The sequence below is a fragment of the Manacus vitellinus genome, unplaced genomic scaffold, assembly GCF_001715985.3.
Source record: "Manacus vitellinus isolate BGI_N305 unplaced genomic scaffold, ASM171598v3 scaffold_94_pilon, whole genome shotgun sequence".
In the NCBI taxonomy this organism is placed as follows: domain Eukaryota; kingdom Metazoa; phylum Chordata; class Aves; order Passeriformes; family Pipridae; genus Manacus; species Manacus vitellinus.
Genome location: NW_021940890.1, coordinates 1182309 through 1198485, shown reverse-complemented (window position 1 = coordinate 1198485; position 16177 = coordinate 1182309). Strand labels below are relative to the sequence as shown.

At 47.9% G+C, this 16177-nt stretch overlaps 1 long non-coding RNA gene across 1 annotated transcript; it reads left to right on the top strand.

Annotated features, from left to right (window-relative positions):
- Positions 1–3890: 3890 nt before the first annotated feature.
- On the top strand, positions 3891–7071 carry LOC115308033. The gene is made up of 2 exons (XR_003916386.1): positions 3891–5013; positions 6021–7071. It is a non-coding gene; the product is annotated as an uncharacterized LOC115308033 (long non-coding RNA).
- Positions 7072–16177: the final 9106 nt, after the last annotated feature.

Genomic DNA, 16177 nt, shown 5'->3' with positions numbered 1-16177 from the left:
CCCCTCCCTGTCACCTCCAGGTGCTCCAGGGGAGAAAATGGGTTTTGGGGAAAACAGTCATAGATCCCAGAATGGTTTGGGTTGGAAGGGACATTAAAGCCCATTCACTGCCACCCCCTGCCACGGGCAGGGACACCTTCCACTATCTCAGATTGCTCCAACCTGGCCTTGGAAAAGTCCTCCAGTGCAAGTCAAAACTCCCATATAAACATTCACATTGGGATTCACCCTGTGGACAATTCCTGGTTCTGACCCTCTGTTCTTATTTATAGATAAATGTGGAATTATTTATAAATAAGAGCTATAAATAAATGTATACTTATTTCTGCATGAGAAACATCGACAGGAGAGACATGATTTGGCACCTGGGATTGCAAAAGCATTGGATGGAGGGAATCAGAGGAAAACTGAAGGAGAGGGAATTGTGAGGTGTAGAGATACATGATAGAGAGCTGGGGGGTTCACCTGGAGAAGAGAAGGCTCCAGGGAGACCTGGGAGCCCCTTGCAGGGCCTGGAGAGCTGAAGAGGGACTGGGGACAAGGGATGGAGGGACATGACACGGGGGGAATGGCTTTAAGCTGGAAAAGTGTAGATTTAGGTGGGATATTGGGAAGGAATTGGTGGCTAGGAGGGTGGGGAGGCTCTGGAATAGAATTCCCAGAGAAGCTGTGGCTGCCCCTGGATCCCTGGAAGTGTCCAAGGCCAGGTTGGAGCAACGTGGGCTAGTGGAAGGTGTCCCTGCCCATGGCAGGGGTGGCACTGGGTGGGCTTTAAGGTCCCTTCCAACCCAAACCATTCCGGAATTCTGTGACATTTCAGGGGAACAAAGTGGCAGAAGTGGGGTAGGAGAGGGCAGAGAGGAGGGATCTGAGCATTAAAGCACAAATGGGGCCAAGTACAAGGAGCTACTCAGAGTTGTGGAGTTTTTTTCCCTGGTGTAGTCAGGAGAAATCCAAGAAATCTGAACAGTAAAGGAGAGAGAAATGAGTTTGTACCTGAACATAAGAAATGGCCTGGGAAAGGGAGGGAAGAAATGGCATTTGGGATGGTCTGTTGGCCATGAGCAGGGATTTGGGATGATCTGTTGGTGCTCCCTGTGTGTCTGGCTGAGCTCAGAGCAGCCCATGGGCCCAGCTGGGCTCTCTCAGCCTGGGGCTCCTGTTGTGCTGCAGCCCCAATTAACCAGCAGCAGTTAATTAGTGACCCCTGGCTGGGGGTGCTGATGGAGATGGGGTCGGACCAGGCTCTCAGGTGGGTTTTGGGGTGTCCTGGGCAGGATCAGGAGTTGGAGTTGGATGATCCTTGAGGGTTCTTTCCTCCTCAGGATATTCCATGATTCCATTACTGGTTCTATGATTCCATAAATGACTGCGAAAGCTGAAACCAAAGTGATTTGAGGGATCTGAGAGGGCTTCTGGAGACCCCAGGGGTCACTTCTGCAACCAGCTCACCTCCCTGGCATTGCTTAAAACCCACATTGTCTCTCCCTGGATCACCCAGTGAAGCTCCTCTCCTTGGCTATTTTTCACCTTTTACATTGTTGTGTTTAAAGGTTTCAGCATAAAATAAATGTAAAGCCACGAAGCTCTGCCCCAAATATAACAAATAAATGTCAGAGTGCTTGGAACCTTAAATTACAGTTTTGAGCAGCTCTTGCATTGAGCAAACTTTATTTTCCATTTAGGAGCCTAAGTAGGAAAGAATATAAACCTCCCAGTTAAATTTAAGGAGAGGGAATTGAAGTGAATCTTGGCAGTAAAACAGTAAACTGACATGGAAATTAAAACTTTTTATAGGTTAATTTATAGGGGTAAAAGATTTTATGCCTTCTCAGTCCCTGTGATAAAGAACAAAGCCCCTGCCATGAGGAACTGGGAGGACTGCAGTGCTTTGAATCACAAGTGATTGCATAAATCTGTCTCAGAGATTCACTTTTCCAGTATTTTTAAGGAATGAACACCAAAAATAAGGAGAGTATAGAAAGGGGTCAGTTTTGGTTCAGAGTTGTGCAGCAGGATATGGGGATTATGTGGATGATTGTGATTGGATTTATTGCTGTGGCCAATAATAACTCGTATTATAAAAGTTACATATAATATAATTGTATATAATTATGTAATAATTATGTTATTTTAAAATATATATCTATTATCGCAAAGTATTGTGGTGCCATCAGGTTGGGGTCCCTCCTGGTGGGTCAGGGACACCCCCTCACTGTCTGAACATCTCAGACAACCAGGTGGGGCTCAGCTCACCCAGTCCCAGCTTTAGTCCCAGTTTGTGTCCCAGGCTGGGCTGGGAACATCCCCCTTTCCAGTCCTGGGCCTTGCAGGATTCCCAGTCCCAAAGCCCCAGAGCCTCAGGCACAGGGTGGGAGTGTTGGGGTGTCCTGGGCAGGGGTAGGGCTTGGACTCCATGATCCTGGTGGGATCAGCTCAGGATATTCCATGAGCTGTGGAGCTGCTTTAGGATTTTCTCTCTGGATTTGACCAGATCTCAGCACTTTTTGCTCACCCATCCCAAAGTGAGTGTCCCCTATCTTTGGGCTGGATGGACCTGCAGGTGTGCCAGCGCCCTGGAGGGAAAGGGAGAAGGGCTGGGGAGGGAGGGGAGCACACAAGGGAAGAGCCAACTACCTTTTGTGTTATCCCAGAAGCTCCTCTACATCATATTTGGAGCCTGGCCTGGAAGGTAAAAATCTGTCTGAAGTCCTGTGGAAGAATCATGGAATCACAGAACGGGTTTGGGTTGGAAGGGACCTCAAAACCCACCTTGTTCCACCCCCTGCCACAGGCAGGGACACCTTCCACCAGCTCAGGTTGCTCCAAACCCCATCCAGCCTGGCCTTGGACACTCCCAGGGAAGAAGCACAAGCTGAATCCCACAGGGACACTCAGGACAGGCTTATAGGGTTGTATTTCCATGCCCTAGTTGAGTCTTTGGTGTGCCCCTGAGTCCTTCTATTCTCCAGCTAAATGCAGTATTTTTAACAGCTTTGTAAAGCCACAGAAACACAGACAATGGGGGTTTTTTTGGGATATTGATATGGGATTCTGATCATCTGGCAGCTCCTGCTCCGTGCTGTGCCAACACTCCTCTGATTTGTTCTGAGTGTGTGGCCAGGCTGGCTGATGGCAAACCCCATCTCTGAGGGCCATAAACCACGCTGCCAAATGCACAGTTTAATTAAATGCTGCCTCTTGTCTTTGTCTGGGGTCCTTTTGTCTGGAAACAGAGTTTTTCATTGTCAGGGAAAATTTGACTTTAAACCCCATTGACTGGGCTGTGACTGCTGCCAAGGAGCAGGAAAGGGAGATGTACTTTGTGGGGGGGAAAGAGAACTTTCTTCTGGAGCTGGAAACTTTCCTCTGGAGCTGGAAACCTCCCCTCATCAGTGGCAGAGTCAAAAAATTGTCAGAGGGATAATTACTTGAGACACTGTTTTCAGACAAGGGGGTAAATTATGGAAAAACTTGCTGTTTGCCCCATTATTCCCTGCTGCATTCATATCCACCTTGTTTTAGTAATTAACCTGCAGTAATTAACCTGCAGCATCTCTTGGTAATAAAATACTGGTGGAGTGTTTTAACCCTTGTGGTTATTTGGTGCTCCAAGCACAGACCTGTCACCTGGCTCAGGACACCCCAGGGAGGCTGTAAATACACCCCTTTTATCCCAGCTTTTTCCTGCAGGGTCAGGAACCTCTGGGAATGCTCAGCTCAGCAAAAGAATTAGATAAAATTGGATATTAGGAGAAATTCCTTCATGGAAAGGGTTCAGGGCAGGGATTTCAAAGCCCTGTGGATGTGGCACTTGGGGACAAGGGGTGGCCTTGGCAGTGCTGGGGATGGTTGGACTCAATAAAATCAGAGTTCTTTTCCAACTTTAATGATCCCACAGGATTCTCTGTGTCCATGGCAAGGCTGAGGGACCTTTTCCTCCGTGGAAAGCCATGTATTACAGTGGCATAGTGGTGAAGCTCCTCTGGAGACACCAGGTGACAGCAGGGCCCAAAATTAGCACCTCTGATGTTTTTCAGCTCCTTCTGAAGAGGAAAAGCCTTCACAGCTCACACCCCCTCTGTGTCCACCCTCAAGCACACAGGAATTGGGTTTTTTACCCCACAGAAAGTGGTTGGGAATCATTCCAAGCCCCTCCAGGTGGTTCAATGCCGGGCCAAACTCAACTGGACTCCATGACCTTGGAGGGCTTTTCCAACCTTAATGATTCTTTAGGATTCTGTGTGTCCATGGCCAAGGCTGAGGGACCTTTTCCTCTGTGCAAGGGCAGAGCAGAGAATCCCGTGTGTGGTGTGATGTCTGGTGGCATTGGGCACCTTCTCTGGGTGCTGTGCATCCAGCTGGTGATTTACAGGATCATCTTCCAGTGGGGAATGTCTCTGGCTCCTCTGTGTTTTCCTGCAATCTGTGCTCCAGTAGATGCTCAGTCTTTCCTTACCTCAGGTGGCAGGAGTTTCTTGGAGAAACACCCCAAATCTCCTTAAAGCTTTAATTCCTTTTAATCCTGCTCTCTGCATCAGGAATACTAGACTTAAATCAGCCACACAGTCCATTTAGCACAGGCATGAAGCTGCTCTGGAGACACCAGGTGACAACTGGGCCCAAAAATTAGCACCTCTGATATTTTTCAGCTCCTTCTGAAGAGGAAAAGCCTTCACAGCTCACACCCCCTCTGTGTCCACCCTCAAGCACAGAGGAACAGGTGCCTTCATTTACTGAAAAATGCTTTTTGTTCTAGTTGTTTTAACTTGTTTTTTGCACCACAGAAGGTGGCCAAGAATCATTCCAGGCCCCTCCAGGTAGTTCAGTGCCATGGCAGACACAAGTGAAGGTTTTCCACTCATCACCCTCTGATCTTGATCTACTTCTTCTTCATTGCTCTGCAGCTCATCTTTGAAGGGATCCGTGGCCCTGGCATCGAAGGGGACATTGCCATCGATGACGTGTCCATTGTGGAAGGGGAGTGCATGAAGTCAGACCAACCGGCCAACAGTAAGTGCTGCTTCTCCACACAAGGGGCAGAAAGGTCCTCAGGGGTTTATTTATCTTAGACAACTCCCAGAATAGATTTTTTTTTTTTCCAGAAGGACAATATCTGGTTTGGTTGGAGAGGCTTAAATTGTAGTGTTTTCCATGGAAATGGCTTTGTTCAGGTAGAGGGTGAGCAGAGATGCCAGTGAAAGACTCGTGGGTGTTGGACAGAGAGATCAGTGGGTGACTCTCCACGGTGGGTTGGGCTGGACAGCCACAATTTTTTCCAGGAGAACAATATCTGGCTTGGTTGTAGAGGCTTAAATTGGAATGTTTTCCTTGGAAATGTGTTTTTTTCAGAGGGAAAAATGCTGTCTGAGCAGAGATATCAGTGAAAGGGTGTTGGGCAGAGAGAGTAGTGGGTGACTCCCCATGGTGGGCTGGGATGGGCAGCCACAGTTTAGTTGTGGGGTGGATTTCCACCCCAAAGCCTCTGCCCTATTTAGTTGTGGGGTGGATTTTCATCCCAATATCTCTACCCTCTTTAGTTGTGAGGTGGATTTTCGCCCCAATATTTCTACCCTCTTCAGTTGTGAGGTGGATTTTCATCCCAGTGTCTCTGCCCTATTTAGCTGTGGGGTGGGTTTTTTCCCAATATCTCTGCCCTCTTTAGTTGTGAGGTGGATCTTCATCCCAATATCTCTGCCCTATTTGGTTTTGAGGTGGATTTTGATCCCAGTGCCTCTGCCCTGTTTAACTGTGAGGTGGATTTTCACCCCAATGTCCCTGCCCTATTTAGCTGTGAGGGTTGTTGTCATCCCCTGTGTGTAGAAGGTGATCTTGTCCCTGCAGGGGAGGTTGGTGGCCCTCAGTGGGACATGTGGGGACATCCCAAGTGAGCCCCTCCTGCCACCTCCACATGATTGTGCAGCTCCTGGCGGGTGAGCCCTTGATTTTCTAAAACCCTGTAGAGTTCTGACTGTGTCTGGGCAGCTCTTTAATTGTCCTTTTTCCCCCCTTTTCTGTAGATTTACGATCAGGTGCTGTTGGGACATTCTCACATATACGACTCCTCCCACTTCTCCTCCTCATGTCTGTCTTAAGTCATCAGAGGTGACCTTATCCTGGCAGAGGCTACAAAAGATTCACCAGGCACTGGCATGAAGAAGAAAAGAGTCTTTGTAAAACGGACATTTTAAAAACAAACTACCAAAGATTCCTCCACTGAACTGACTCGAGAAAGTTAAATAAGTACGTAAATAAATAATTAAAAAATGAACAGAACAAAACAAACAAACAAAAAAAAAAGGTAATTAAGAAAGCACTGGGGACATAAAAGGCATCACGAGCCACGTGTGAGGATGGGATCTGGCCTAAGGAAGGAAGAGACCTTCAGGTGCTTTTGTGGTCAATGATGAATTGAGCATCATCTGGTTGAACTCTCGGCGAAGAGCTATAGAAACCCTTGTCAAAGCACAAAAAGTCATGGCTGGTTTTGTTTCAAATGAATAGTTTGCTTGTTACCATGGAAACCTAATGGCCTGCCAAAAAAACAAAAACAAAAACAAAAACAAAAAAAAAGGAGAGAGGAAATAAAGAACAAGAAAAAAGAGAGAGAGAAACACCTCACTGTAAACAGGGTATGTGAAGAGCTGGCATTCATTTCCCCCTGCAGAAGGTTTTTTTAGTGTGGAGTTAAACAAATGTAGGCCCTTCCTACTTTGACTGTCGCCTCCCTTAGGGAATCACCCGGGATCAGAGCCGGTTTCAGACGTTCCTGTTTTCATTTCTCATGGCTCTGCTTGAGAACTGTGTGTGCTGTCTCCTCTTTGCATGCATTTCCCAGCCAGGACGTGCCACCCTGGGCTTTACACGTTATTACACGGGATTTTTCCGGGATTTTCGGAGTTTGCTTGCGGCCACTTCGCCCCCTCCCCTCTCCCTCCTCCCCTCCTCCCCTCCTCCCCCGACCCGAGTCATCCGTTCCAACGAAGGGAAGAAACCAAACCACCGTCTTTTATAAATTGCCATGGAAACCAAGTGCCTTCAATGAAACAAGCCTGAGTTAAAACAAAAAAACAAAACTAACAAAACAAACAAACAAAAAATAAAACAAACAGAAACGAAATATATTTAAATATATATATATATATAAAAAAAAGAATAAATGTAAGGAGAATAACGGTTTCAAAAGGAAGTTTTTGCACTGCTAAAAAACGTGGGTTGTGCAAACTCTTTTTTCTAAACAAACTACGGAGCCTGGGTGTGCAGGGCAAGGAGACGGAGCCGCTTCCGGAGATGGAGGGATGGATGGATGGATGGATGGGATGGATCTTGCTTCCAGAGATGATGGATGGGATAGACCTCGCTTCCAGAGACGGATGGATGGATGGATGGGATGGACCTCGCTTCCGGAGACAGATAGATGGATGGATGGGATAGACCTCGCTTCCAGAGACGGATGGATGGATGGATGGGATGGACCTCGCTTCTGGAGATGATGGATGGATGGATGGGATGGACCTCGCTTCTGGAGATGGATGGATGGATGGGATAGACCTCGCTTCCGGAGATGGATGGATGGGATGGACCTCACTTCCAGAGATGGATGGATGGATGGATAGGATAGGATAGACCTCGCTTCTGGAGATGATGGATGGATGGATGGATGGGATGGACCTCACTTCTGGAGATGGATGGATGGGATGGACCTCACTTCCAGAGATGGATGGATGGATGGGATGGACCTCGCTTCTGGAGATGATGGATGGATGGATGGGATGGACCTCAAAGCTGCTACCCGAGCCTTCCTTTGGGATGAGGGATTTGTTGGTGTGACCTCCCAGACGGCCACGACCTTTCAGCTTCTTATCCCTTAAAAAACAGCATCCATCGGGAATGGGAATGGGAGCAGCGCTCTTGCCGTCGCCGTTCCGGGTTCTCCGGTGGGTCAACCAGAGGCAGAGGCTGTTGGGACACACAAGGTGGGGAGACACGGGAGGGATTTTCCCGCTCCCACCCTCCACTGGAGGAGGGGGAGTCGTTTAGGGGGGGATTTATTCCCAGAATTCCCCCGAGGAACCGCCGAGCTCGACGCGCCGAGGGGGCTCAACGCGCCTCCTCCTCCGGGCGCTGAGCACGAGAGGTTATTATTTTATTTTTTTTTTGTTATCATAGCAAAATTTAAAAAAAAAAAATAATACTCTTAAAAAATTAAAAAAAATAAAATCCCACTTTTACAAGGAGAAAAATAAAAAAAACCAAACCCCATTTTTGGGTTCGAGCCACCCCCCCTCCCCGACACGTGCCAGTTAGCCAAGCCGGTTTTCCACTGCATTGTAAAAGTTCCCTCCTTCCAGTTGACATTTGAAGACTTTTTTCCTTTAGAATTATCTCAGCTTTTAACTTCATCTTAAAAAAAAAAAAAAAAAAGAAAAAAAAAAAAAAGGACTTCATCTAAGGAGAGTATTATTTATAATTCTTATTATTATTATTATTATTATTATTCCGTGTTCTCTCGACGCCCTAAGATCGAAAAAAAAAAAAAAGACAAACAAACAAACCGCCTGATATGCAAATAATTGGAGTAAAACCGTGAAAACAAACAAACAAACGAGGAGAATATTTGCAAACACGAGTATAAAAAGCACAACGAGATGCAGTAAAACGATGACAAGGCTTGATTTTTTTTTTTTTTTTTTTTTTATTCTGTAGAGAAATGTTTGTGCAAATTCAGTAATTCAACTGAAGAGATAATTTTACAGCTGTTCAATAAAGCCTCTTTCCAGGTAAGGTATGACAAGTGGTGTGTGTGTTTGTTGAGCAGTGAGGCCCCCAAAATGGCCTGGCCTGGGCTTTCCCTTCATCAACTGGTGGTGTCTGAAGGTCTGATGGTCCATCCTGGTGATGCTGGGGGGGCTGGAGCTTTCCCGGGATGTTGGCTTCCGGCTTTGGAGGCACTTTGTGGGGTCTGGGAGATGGTGGGAGCTCTGGTTTGGATGGACTGTGGGGTCTGGAAAACTGGGAGCTCTGAGTCTGGATGGACTGTGGGGTCTGGAAAACCGTGGGAGCTCTGAGTTTTAATGGACTGTGGGGTCTGGAAAACCGTGGGAGCTCTGAGTCTGGATGGACTGTGGGGTCTGGAAAACAATGGGATCTCTGAGTCTGGATGGACTGTGGGGTCTGGAAAATAGTGGGATCTCTGAGTCTGGATGGACTGTGGGGTCTGGAAAATAATGGGAGCTCTGATTTTGGATGGACTGTGGGGTTTGGAAAACTGAGAACTCTGAGTCTGGATGGACTGTGGGGTCTAGAAAATAATGAGGTCTCTGAGTCTGGATGGACTGTGGGGTTTGAAAAACCATGGGATTTCTGAGTCTGGATGGACTGTGGGGTCTGGAAAACTGGGAGCTCTGAGTCTGGATGGACTGTGGGGTCTGGAAAATAGAGGGGGCTCTGAGTTTGAATGGACTGTGGGGTTTGGAAAATAATGAGGTCTGAGTCTGGATGGACTGTGGGGTTTGAAAAACCATGGGATTTCTGAGTCTGGATGGACTGTGGGGTCTGGAAAACTGGGAGCTCTGAGTCTGGATGGACTGTGGGGTCTGGAAAATAGAGGGGGCTCTGAGTTTGAATGGACTGTGGGGTTTGGAAAATAATGAGGTCTCTGAGTCTGGATGGACTGTGGGGTTTGAAAAACCATGGGATTTCTGAGTCTGGATGGACTGTGGGGTCTGGAAAACTGGGAGCTCTGAGTCTGGATGGACTGTGGGGTCTGGAAAATAGAGGGGGCTCTGAGTTTGAATGGACTGTGGGGTTTGGAAAATAATGAGGTCTGAGTCTGGATGGACTGTGGGGTTTGAAAAACCATGGGATTTCTGAGTCTGGATGGACTGTGGGGTCTGAAAAACTGAGAGCTCTGAGTCTGGATGGACTGTAGGGTCTGGAAAACAATGGGAGCTCTGAGTCTGGATGGACTGTGGGGTTTGGAAAACAATGGGAGCTCTGAGTCTGGATGGACTGTGGGGTTTGGAAAACAATGGGAGTTCTGAGTCTGGATGGACTGTGAGGTTTGGAAAACCATGGGAGCTCTGAGTCTGGATGGACTGTGGGATTTGACACCCTTAAAAACACAAACCACAGAATTTCCCCTTGGAATCACTGGATTTTGAGGGTTGATGGCTGGCTGGAGGACCAGCTCAGGTATGGCAAGACACTGCTGAAATTTTTGAGCAGGAGGTTGTTGTCTCATTACTGAGGACGTGTGGAATCCAAACCTGGATGTGTCTCCTCCCGCTGATGTCTTGGGAAGGCCACAGAACCGATGGATGGTCCAAGAGGCTCCACCTTTGGAAGGGTCTGGCTTTGCCCAAGGCCACTGAGAGCCCTGACAGAAGTGGACTCGTTCTCCTCTGGCATTTCTCATCCATGTGTGACCTGGGTGGCTCCTTTTCCCCTCATTTTCTGGTCGGAGCAGCACTTCAGGGATGCTCCAGGCTGGAGCCTCAGCAGGCTCTGCAGGAGATCCCACAGATCAGGGACCTGGTCCTGCTGTGTTTTATGATGCACAACCTCACTGTCCTGAGCCTGGAATATTCCTGCACTATGGAAAAAAAAAAAAAAAGAGTGGCAACCTGTCAATAATTTTCACGGAATCCCAGATTCCCAGAGTGGTTTGGGTCGGAGGAGACCTTAAAGCTCATCTCATTCCAACCCCCTGCCACGGGAGGGATGCTTCCCATGAAACCAGGTTGAAGGAGCACGTGAAATGTTCCATCTCCTTTCAAATATTTTTCCTGGTATTTTCCAGAAACAGACCCCAAATAAGCTGAGCCTTCAGTGCCCGTTGCTCAGCAGGGACCAGGAGAAGGGTTTTCTCCTGGTGGTGAGGGTGTGACTCCACGGGAAGGGAGGTCTGGGAAGTGCCCTGGAACGTCCCCAACTGTCCTGAAGATCAGGGAATGGAGATCCTGGTTGCCTGTGTAGATCCCAAGCTGAGACTCCAGGCTGGAATCCTGGTCTCTCTTTCCATGTTGATTTTTCTTTCCCTCCCTCACGTTATTTTGGATAAAGGGTTTTGATTGACAGCCAAAGACCACAAACATCTCCTTTCAGGGCAGGATAATCTGTTTGTCCTGAAAAGCCCAGGTCTTTGTGTGAAAGGGAATTTATTTCCCATCCTTATTCTGGTTTTACTCTGCCTGGGGGCAGAAGGTGAAAAGAAAAGCTGCTTTTCTCTCTCTCCAGTGTTGACTCAGGAGCAGCTTTATCTTCCTTCACATTCCTGGGATAAACCACTGGAAAGGGCAGTGGGATTTTGCTCCAGGTCATGAATAAGAAGAACAAATTGAGATATGCATTTCCTAGTCTCGATTTTGATTTTATTTTTAGTCTTTTTGGTGCAAATGGATGCAGAATTTGTAAGATATTTGGACCAGGAATCAGACAAAGGGAGTTGGGACTGGCAGGTCTCCTGAGGAATCTGAAAACCCTCTGACTCAGTTCTGGGTTATCCCATCTAATAATGTCTCTGATGGAGCTTTAAATTGGAAATCAGATACTGGATGGTGCAAATGTGGACTGTGCAGCAACTCCAGCACTGGGATGTTGGGATCAGCAACTGGTTTGGATGGGATGGCTGGGGGAGTTTGCTGGGTGTTCCCCAAGCAGAGGGAGATGGAGGTTTGAATGGGAAATCATGGAATTACAGAATAGTTTGGGTTGGAAGGGACCTTAAAGCTCATCTGGTTCCACCCAGGGGCACCTTCCATTATCCCAGGTTGCTCCAAGCCCTGTCCAAGCTGCCCTTGGGCACTTCCAGGGGTGGGGAATCCACCACCTCTCCGGGAATCCTGTGTCCCACATGGAATTATGGAACACTTGGATGTGCTGCCAACCCAGCTCTCCTCCAGCCTGGATGGGATACCAGGAGGGATAAAGGAGCACAGACTGAAAGGGAGCAGAGAAAGACCTTACAAATCACCCTCAAATGCCCAATTATGGTTGGAAGGCAGGAGCAGCTCTTGGAGAGCCCAGAAAAGGGGAGATGACCCACGTGAGGAACATGTGGACAACAAGGTCTTCACACTGAGCCCATCTCATCCCATCAGCCACTTTTTGGGGACTGCAGTCCAAGGCTGTGCTGCCCTCAGCCCCACAGAAATCCTTGGAAATGTGCAATTTCCCCTGAATTTGGGAGAGGACCCAAAAGAGATGGAGCTGCACCTTCCAGCCCCGCCACAAGTCCTGCCCTCCACTGGTGCCAGAGCTTTCCTTCTTCACATCCAGCACTGGAACCTCTGCTCCATTCGGGGCACCATCACGTTTTTGGGGGTGATTGGGATCCCCAAACTTTAAGACAAAAGTGACCAGTTAAAGCATCAACTTCTTGTTTATGATTTTTTTCTCTTTTCCCTGCAAGGGCAGTGAAATCCCTTTGCACTGAGGAATTAAGGCAGAAGGATCAGATTTTTTTCCCCATGGAAAAAGTGGAAGAGGCTTCTCTGGGTTTATTTTCGGAGGGTTTACTCACTAGTAATGTTTTTTCATGTATTGAAGGATAATTGAAACTCTCTTCCTCCCCAAGAAGAGCTGCCATCCGTCATAAAAATGACTTTTTAGAGCAGTTCAATAAAAATAAGATACAGTTTGGTATTTTAAGCACTCTCTGCCTCTCTGTGCTAATAAAGAGATTGGGTGCCATCTGGATTAATGCTTGGGTTTTCCCATAAAACCATAAAAAGCTATAAAAAGGTTATTTTTCCATTTCAAATTCTTCTTTTTTTCTTTTCTTCTTAATTTTTGTGAAAAAAAAGCAGCGGTGCAGGAGCTTTTATGGCTCCTCCACCACAGTGCCAGAGTCAGGCAGGAAAGAGGGAATTCAACCATTCCATTATGGAATTCAGGGACCTACAGAACGTGCAGTCCTGGGACTTCCAGAGTTCTCAATTTTCTGTCCCCTTTCCCTAAAGCCCTGACTGGTGTCACCCCATAAATCCCATGGGAATGTGCCTTAGGTGCCTGGGGGATTTGGGGTGGGGAAGGAGGTGCTGAACTCACTAATTAATCCATCTTAAAACCAATTTAAAGGCACAAGAGGGAGGATGTGTTTGGGCTTTGCCCTCTGCACTGGCTCCAAGGCTGTGGCAAGACCTTGCTGGGGGGATATTTGTCCTAAAAACCCAATTCTTGGTACCTGTTTAGCATCATTTATTCCTGTTTATCCCTTCCTGATATTAAATTCCTCTCCCTTTCTATCCCCAGACCACTCCAAGTCCCCCCTTTTTGGCTGTTTCCTTTTCCAATATCTGGTTTAGAAAAGTTAAATAATAACAAATTAAAGCTGTCAGTAACTCAAATACAGGGAATTTGGGATTGTACACCCTGCTGTTACTTCTTAAAATACTGTTCAGTTTTCCTTTTTTTATCTGTCAGATTGGAGAGCTTGGACTACAAGGTTTATATTCTGGGAAGCTGCTTGTGTTTCTTCCCCAAAAAAACCAGATCCAAAGGGTGGGAATGTGTCACCCCACTCAGCCCTGGGAGTCTCTGGAGAGCAAGGTTCAGACACTCAGATTTCTTTTAATAAAAACATCTTTCCCGTGGAATTTTGGAATGCTTTGGGTGGGAAGGGAACCTTCAAGCCCCCCCAGTGCCACCCCCTGCCTTGGGCTTTGCTCCCAGTTGAGGTTGTGGCTGACAACTGGAGGAATCTCCACCTCAATCCCTCAGGATTTGGGATCCTTGCATGGAACAAATCCTCTCCTACAGGCTGGAAAAAGAAAATCAAGGATCACTGAGACAACTGTACATCTCTTGACTCGTTTTTGATGGATCTGACCACAAAAGAGATGGAAGAAATTAAGAATTAACAATTAACAGCCTCGGCACCTTCTCAGGAAAGATCAGATGAGCTGCTTGCACACAGCCAACTGCAAAGGGGGGAAACCACGTGTTTGTGTCTGTAAATACCATATAAATAGCTGTAATTGTATGTATTTAATGTATATAAAGCTGAGGATTACATTTTAACAATCTCAAGCATTGTACAGAGCCCCAAACCTGCTCTCTTATTTTACTACCACACCTGCTGTAGGTTTATTATTTTTTTTTTGTCACTGTCGTTTCTGTATCTTGGTTGAATTACAAACTGGCCTCACTTTTACCTCAAAAGGGTTTTATGTTCTTTCTGTACATTTTATAAAGAAAAAACAAACAACAACAAAAAAGAAACCACTCTGGATTTGTGGGTACCTTTTCCATTGCCAGCAGTGTTTCCTGTCTTTTCATCCTTGTTGCTCCACTGGGGTGAGGAGTGGAGGTCAGCTGGGAGGGACTGGGTTTGATGGGGGACATTTCCCTCTGGATGTGTCCCTGCCTTCCTGAGAGATGTAAAAAAGGAGGAATTTGTCTCCTCCTTGCCCTAAGTAGGGCAAGGTTTTAATTAGGCCACGAAGAGGTTTTGCCCCCCCTGTTATCTGCTGGGACAATTCCTTCCTTTGAGTGGTCCCAGCAGCCTAACAAGGTTTTATCCAGCCCTACAGATTGAGGGTCAAAATCCATTTCTTTGCCTTCCCATGATGCCCTTTTGATCCCTGGGAAGCAAACCCAGAGGGAGGTGGGTGAGGATGAGTGTGCCCTGGCAGAGCTGCTCCAGAGCTCCTCCCCACATGGCTGTGGATGGGATGGGCACCTCCAGATCCCACCTGGACCTTGCTGCAGGATGAGCCCAGATCAGCCAAGGGGGTCTCCTACGTGATCCAATGTGGAGAATTCCCAGCTGGACCTCAGGAATTGTGGGGTTGATGCCCACTCCCTGCTGCAGGTACCACCCGGGGGGTTCTGTTCCTTGTCCAGCTCTTCTACTGAGGCTGAATCTTAAAATCTTGGAATGGTTGAGGTTGGAAAAGCCCTCCAAAATCACCCAGTCCAACCATTCCCCAGCACTGCCAAGGCCACCACTGACCCCTGTCCACAAGTGCCACATCCACAGGGCTTTGAAACCCCTCCAGGGATGGGGAGTCCACCCCATGCCAGGGCTGGACAACCCTTCCAGGAGGGAATTTTCCCAATATCCAACCCAAAACTCCCCTGGCACAGCTGGAGGCCGTTCCCTCTCCTCCTGTCCCTTGTTCCCTGGGAGCAGAGCCCGACCCCCCCCAACTCTCCCCTCCTGTCAGGGGGTTGCAGAGCCAGAAGGTCCCCCCTGAGCCTCCTTTTCTCCAGGCTGAGCCGCCCCAGCTCCCTCAGGAGTTCTCCAGCCCCTTCCCAGCTCCCTTCCCTTCCCTGCACACGCTCCAGCCCCTCCCTGTTTTTCTTTGAGTGTCCCAGAACTGCCCCAGCACTGGGGGTGTCACCCCAGCAGTGCCAGCACAGGGGACAATCCCTGCCCTGCTCCTGTGCCCACCCTGCTGTGGGCAGGGGCTAAACCTTCTCCCAGCCCTTCAGAATTTAAATCTGTTTTCACTGCAGCTGAAACGAGACCACGACCCCTGTAAATAAGAGCTCACTCTGTCATCTCGTTGTGTTCTGCAAACGCTGACATTTCTCTGCCCTTTCCCGTTCCGGTGGTTGCCTCCATCCTGCTCCTGATGAGATGTGTGACTGTCAGCTGTCAGCTGCAGAGAACACCTTCCAAATCAGGCAGGAGATGAAACTCGAGAGCTTTCAGACAAGCCTCGAGAGCTTCCAGACAAGCCTCGCTCTCCGGTGGCCTCCGAGGCAGGTGGTGACAAACAGCAACGCTCTGGAATTCGCTGCTTCCCAAAAAAGGAAAAGGTCTCTTTTAAAAAGAAACAGTCTCTTATTTTTCAGCTTAAAAAATCCTGCTGTGCCACTGGATCTCAAAACCTGAAGTCGTTCTACATCCCTCTGGCAGTTGGAAGCCATTCCCTGTGTCCTGTCCCTCCAGCCCTGGAAGTGTCCAAGGCCAGGCTGGGAAGGGCTTGGAGCAACCTGGGATAGAGGAAGGTGTCTGCATTTTCCCACCTTTTTCCTATGAGATACCACAGGCAGGGACCAGCTGGGAAGCAACTGGAATGGAATGGAATGGAATGGAATGGAATGGAATGGAATGGAATGGAATGGAATGGAATGGAATGGAATGGAATGGAATGGAATGGAATAGTTTGGGTGGGAAGGGACCTCAAAGCCCATCCAGTGCCACCCCTGCCATGGGCAGGGACAC